The sequence below is a fragment of the Hypanus sabinus genome, unplaced genomic scaffold, assembly GCF_030144855.1.
Source record: "Hypanus sabinus isolate sHypSab1 unplaced genomic scaffold, sHypSab1.hap1 scaffold_615, whole genome shotgun sequence".
NCBI classification, from domain to species: Eukaryota; Metazoa; Chordata; class Chondrichthyes; order Myliobatiformes; family Dasyatidae; genus Hypanus; species Hypanus sabinus.
The window spans coordinates 242,990-249,278 of record NW_026781471.1 but is presented as its reverse complement, the minus strand read 5'-3'; positions in this window follow the sequence as shown (position 1 = coordinate 249,278).

Here is a 6,289-nt window from a genome sequence, read left to right as displayed (position 1 = left end):
TCAAATAGATCGTTGAGGCCAGTTGCAATGAATAAAAGACGGTAGTGGAACCCACACATGCTGAGGCATGGACGCTGAGGAACATGAGTAGAGTGTGGGAAAACGATATAAAAAGACCAGTAAAGCTCTCTAATGGGAACGTGATGCCTATTACATATGAATCTGTCTGGAGATCTGAGAGTAGGAGATCTTCTGCCACACTATCAAAGGGCAAGTAAGTGCAGAGGAAACGGAACAGGGATAACAACAGGGAGAATTGAAGTTGCTGTAGTTAAGTGCTAACGTTGTGGCCAAGGATATACAGTAAGAGAGAATGCCCAAACCTGAGACATGACAGATCAGAGAAGCGCGGTTTGCCCTTGAAGGGGCCAGTAGGACCGAGATTACTAAATAGCATGGTGCACACACCATAATCCAGAGAATTGTACGCTGAGCTTCAATAACAGTGTCAGTCCTCACCAACATGGGTGTGTAGCAAAAACTGGGCTGAAACCGGAAAGCATCTATTTAGTGGAAGGGTTTTTATCCGCCCTTGTTATGGACGCTCAAGGTCTCGAAAACATCGTCAAAACCACTAAGGTAAAAGAGAGTAAATTGAAAGATACCATGTAAAAGTAGTTCTCCGTCTATTCACAAGATATTAAGAAGTGGGACATATAAAGTGGCATACAAATGTTTGGACACCCATAGTCAAAATTTCCTTTTCTGAGAACAGCTAAGCCTGTTTCCAAAAGACCTGACCTGATTTCCAAAAGGTATGAAGTTAAAGATGACATATTTCTTAATTATTTTAAGCAACATTAGTTTTATTTTTATTTCCATCTTTTACAGTTTCAAAATAACGAAGAAAAAAAGAAAAGGGTCCGAAGTAAAGGTTTGGGCACCCTGCATGGTCAGTACTTAGTAACACCCAATTTGGCAAGTATCACAGCTTGTAAATATTTCTGTAACTAGCTAAGAGCCTTTCAATTCTTGTTTGGGGGATTTTCGCCCATTCTTGCTTGAAGAAGGCTTCTAGTTCTGTCAGATTCTTGGGCAGTCTTGCATGCGCTGCTCTTTTGAAATCTATCCACAGATTTTCGATGATGTTTAGGTCGGGGGGGTTGTGAGGGCCATGGCAAAACTTTCAGCTTCGCCTCGTGAGGTAGTCTATTGTAGGTGTTGAGGTGTGTTTAGGATCTTTATCCTGTTGTAATAGCCATCCTCTTTACATCTTCCTCTTTTTTTTTCCAGACGTTATGATGTTTGCTTTCAGAATTTGCTGGTATTTAATTGAATTCATTCTTCCCTCTACCAGTAAATGTTCCCCATGACGCTGGCTGCAACACAAGCCCAAAGCATGATCGGTCAACCCCCGTGTTTAACAGTTAGAGAGGTGACCTTTTCATAACATTTTGCACCTTTTTTCCCCCTCCAAACATACATTTCCTCATTCCTGCCAAAAAATTCTATTTTAACTTCATCAATCCACTGGATTTGTTTCCAAAATGCATCACGCTTGTTTAGATGTTCCTTTTAAAACTTCAGACGTTAACGCTTTTTTTGGTGAGGACGCAGGAAGGTGTTTCTTCTGGTGACTCTTCCATGAAGGTCATATTTGTGCAGGCGCCGCTGCACAGTAGAATAGTGCACCTCCATTCTAGAGTCTGCTAAATCTTCCTGAAGCTCTTTTGAGATCAAAAGATGGTTTTGATTTGCCTTTCTGGCAACTCTACGATCAGTTCTCTTGGAAAGTTTTATTAGTCTTCCAGACCTCAACTTGACTTCAACTGTTCCTGTTAACTGCCATTTATTAATTACATTACGAACTGAGGAAACGGGTGCCTGAAAACGCTTTGATGTCGTCATGTAGCCTTCTCCTGCTTTGTGGGCATCATTTATTTTAATTTTCAGAGTGCTAGGAAGCTGCCCAGAGGAGCCATGGCTGCCGAATATTGGGACAATGTTTGAGGAGTTATTTTACTACTAAAGCTTTGTAATTTACATCATCTGGCATTTCCTAACGATGTCTGTGAACAAGTCATAGCCTTAACAAGCTAATTAAGGACTGAGACCTTGGCAACACTAATCTGAGAGTTCAAATCTCTTAGGGTGCCCAAACTTTGCATGTTGCTCGTTTCCTTTTATTCACTCTAAAATTAAACAAAACAAAAATAATACACTAATCTTGATTAAAATGTTGAAAAGAATGGTCCATCTTTAACTTTCTGACTTTTGGAGATCAGTTCAACTTCAACTCACTTAACTATTCGCAGTAACAGAAATTTTGAAAGAGGTATTCAAACATGTTGCATGCCACGCTATGTGTAACATTGGAAGTTAGAATAGGAGACATAGCGTTGAAGCACTCCGTCATGTTGGTGAAGTAACTCGGGGAGCCGAAACATATATTGTGGGCTGATTATATGGCCAAAGCTTGGTTTGTTTTCACCCAGCTAATTGTATGGTTTGGAAGAGGCAATCGGCATGAATACCTACAGAACACATAGATCGCAGTAGGAGAATACCAAGGTAGAATATGCGCAATGGGTGAACTGTGAATAAAACCGGAGAAGATGGCCAATAAGAACATAAGAAAGAGGATCATGAGTAGGCCATCCGGCCCATCGAACCTGCACCGCCATTCAATAAACTCATGACTGATCTGGCCGTAAACTCAGCTCCATTTATCTGCCTTTGCTCCATAACCCTAAATTCCCTTAGTATGTACAAACGTAAAAACATATATCTAGCTGTATCTTAAATATATTTACTGAAAAAGACTCAACTGCTTCCCTGAGCAGAGAATTCCACAAATTCATCACTCTCTACGAAACACAGTTTCTCCTCATCTCCATCCTAAATCTTCTCCCCTGAATCTTGAGGCAATATCCTCCTGTTGCAGCAATGATCAGAAAGTGCAGCAAATTATTGCACAGAACTCATGAGCATTTGCAAGGCATAAGCATGGCGACGGAAAAATGGCTGGCAGTTTGTGCATTCAATGGCAAGAACGCAAACCACAAAAGCAATATGGGTTTGCCAAAAGAACAGAGGAAGAAGTAGTTAATGTAATACAGTGTTTTCTACAACAAGGAGTACTGAGGCCAATAGCCTCCACAAATAACTCACCCATATGGGCACCGAAGAAACCAGTAGACCAAAGTTTGCATTTGCCTTTCAGGGACAGCAGTATACATGGATCGTCCTGCAACAGGGGTTCCATAATTCCCCGTCTATATTTCACCAGCGCTTAGGGGAAGGATTAAAACGGTTTTCAAAACTCGAGTGCTTGGCACTATATGTGAATTCTCTACGACTGGAGACTGAAACCAAGCGGGAACATTTTGAGGTATTGACAGAACCGCTGCAGTTATTGATTGCGTTTGGCTAAAGGAGCACAAGTCATGAAACGAGCAGTTACTTATTTGGGAATGTCCTTCGCAATGAGATAAAGAGAACTTGAAAAGCGAAGAGTAGAATCGATTATGAAACTGTCTGTTCCCCGAGAACTGAAAGGGCTATGGTCCCTTCTGGGGCTGTTAGGTTACTGTAGCGATCACCTAATTTTTTTTTACAGTGAGGCAGCTCCTTTAATGGAATGAACCATTTTCATTGGAAGTGCCGACAACTGATACCACTACCTCAGCAGTGCTGTTACAGGAGACGCACGGAAAGTTAAGACCAGTAGTTCATTTATTACGCATTCTCTCACTGGCTCATCCGGGGGTTGCTGTATATACACACAAGCGCGCGCGCGCACGCACACACACTCACACACACACACACACACACACACACACACACACACACACACACACACACACACACACACACACACACACACACATACACACACACCACATACATATATATATATATATATGTATATTTGCTACTGGTTCTCTTTGCGATACAACATTTCGCCTACATAGTGGGATTCAATTCACTTACACACTCCTTTACAATTACCATTAAATGGAAGGATTCAGAATGCTTCAGTAAGCCAATATACAATTACTAGATGGATTTTATTGTTGCAATGAAGTAATATTAGTGTAAAGCAAAAAACACAACGTCAATGTTAGCAAAATAAACTGGTGTATCAAGGAAGTGTCAAGCAAATTGTCCCCAGGATCCATTTGTACAAAAACAGACAAAAAAATAGAGAGTGCAGAAGAAGTCAGATCAGGCAATGACTAAGAAAAAACAGAGACAAATGGAAAAGACAAATCCATTCTATTTTTTTTTTTAGGTAGTTCCTCATCAGTACAGGACGGTGAGGGAAGAACTGGGTGGAAGATGAACATGGCCGGTAAATGTACAATGATGCTTTACAGTTTCCAAACCATGAGTGCACAGGCAGCATGTCTGGTTAGCCAGATAGAACGTTTATCGTCAGAGTCAGGCATACATTCTGACCATTTGTACGTTTGTCACAGCCTTACGGAACATTTGCCTCCCTCTGTGGGAAGCCAGAGCGAGTGTTTTATTTTGCAGGAAGAAGGACGCTTTAATCTGCTCTTCTGTTACAATACGTATTTGAGGAGGCAAAGCGAAAAACAATTTGGAGCCGTATCGGTGAAGGGCCGCTCTAAATTTTCTCCTGAGGGAAATAGAATGGCCGACGAATTGACGAGGCAAGGTGTTATGTTTTGGTAGTTTGGTGAGATTGGAAGGCAGTAGTAACAACAGACTACGATTGTGGATTTAACAGAAGAGCAAAAACATTTTGGTGTAAAATGATAGTTGGCTCCGCGTGTGAAATGTGCAAAGAACACAGTGGACTGTTCGTCAAGTATGGAGTTGTCCTCCACGAAGGATATTGGGACACCAGAGATGCAAACGCACCCTGGAAATGATCAAGGAAATGGGCGGTTGTCCGAAGATGTGGATATTTTGTGAAACAAATGCTTGATTTCTGCACAATATAGCCCTGCAGAGATTTAAAGAAATGAGCCCTTCGACACACCAGGCAGGTAGAAAGGCCTTGGACTACTATGCAGATATATCATGTTATTCCCTTTCCGCTCACCAAAGGAGGCTACAGATACAATTTGGTACTATGACATACTGCTACGAAGTGGGTGAATGAATTCCCAGCTAAGACAGACACAGCGAAAGTCACTGCAAAAAATAAATAATTTCTGGGGTTTGTCCCCGAGTATAAATTTCTGGGGACTATCCCGCAGTATCGAAACCGATAAAGCACACATTTCACGGCCCACATAATGGAAGATGTCATGGCTCTTTTAGGGATCAAGCAGAAATTTCATAGCACTTTAAAACACAGACGAAGGAAATATGAAAGGATGAATCGAACATTGAAAAACTATGGTTGCTAAATTGTTGCAACATCATGGAACAACGTGGCTTGTAGCCTAGCCTTTTGCCTTAACGATAATATGGAATTCATTAGCGCCTTCAATCGGTTACACCCCTTTGAAACTGATGATTGGAAGGGACATGAAAGGTTTCAGGAGTTGTTAGAGTTAAATTTGGCAGAACACGAAATCGATGGGATTGTGGCAGAAAAGTGGGCACAACAGTGAAAGTCTGTGAAAGAGGCCATTTATGTGGCAGCCAACCAGAAGGGTAGAAGAATCAAAAACGTAAAATCTACATTGAGACAGAGGTCACCCTGGGTTCTGAATTTACCAGGATAACTAGTGATGATTAGAATACAAAAACCTTCTTCATTTTTTAAATTACAGTTTTGCTTGCCCCGGTGAAATTAGAAGCAAAACAAGTCCTTCAGTGTGAAAAGAGCATTTCAACCATTTCTCCGGATGAAAGTGGGTGGTATCAGATCAACCAGCTGAGAATGGCGGTAGAAAATCAAGAATTTTTTCGCCATTAGTAACTGATGTACATGATGGCCCTGACTTGGGGGACTTGAGGACGTTCCTAGCAGAATGGAACAGTTCCTATCAATGGGGTACTTGTCAGGTCCCTTACTCAGAGAACAAGGGCGGTTTTATCGAAATATCAAAAGGAAACGATAATATCCAAGAGTTTGTCCCCACCTTTCCGGACAAAATTGTGTGAGTAAATACGGACGCCCTGAGCCTAAAGATAACTGAGAGTCCAGATTGTATCGCCGAGAAAAATAGTTGGAAAATGTGCATTTAAAATAATTTAAGATTTACACTGGAAATAAGAGCAGATATCACACTATTGAGTTACAGTTTTAACATAACATGAAGAGAATGTTGTGTACTGCAGTGATGTCATTTACCATGACGGGGCCATGGGCATTTTGTCACCTGAGCAAGTACAGCAAAACGTATCTTATCAAACGGACACGGGT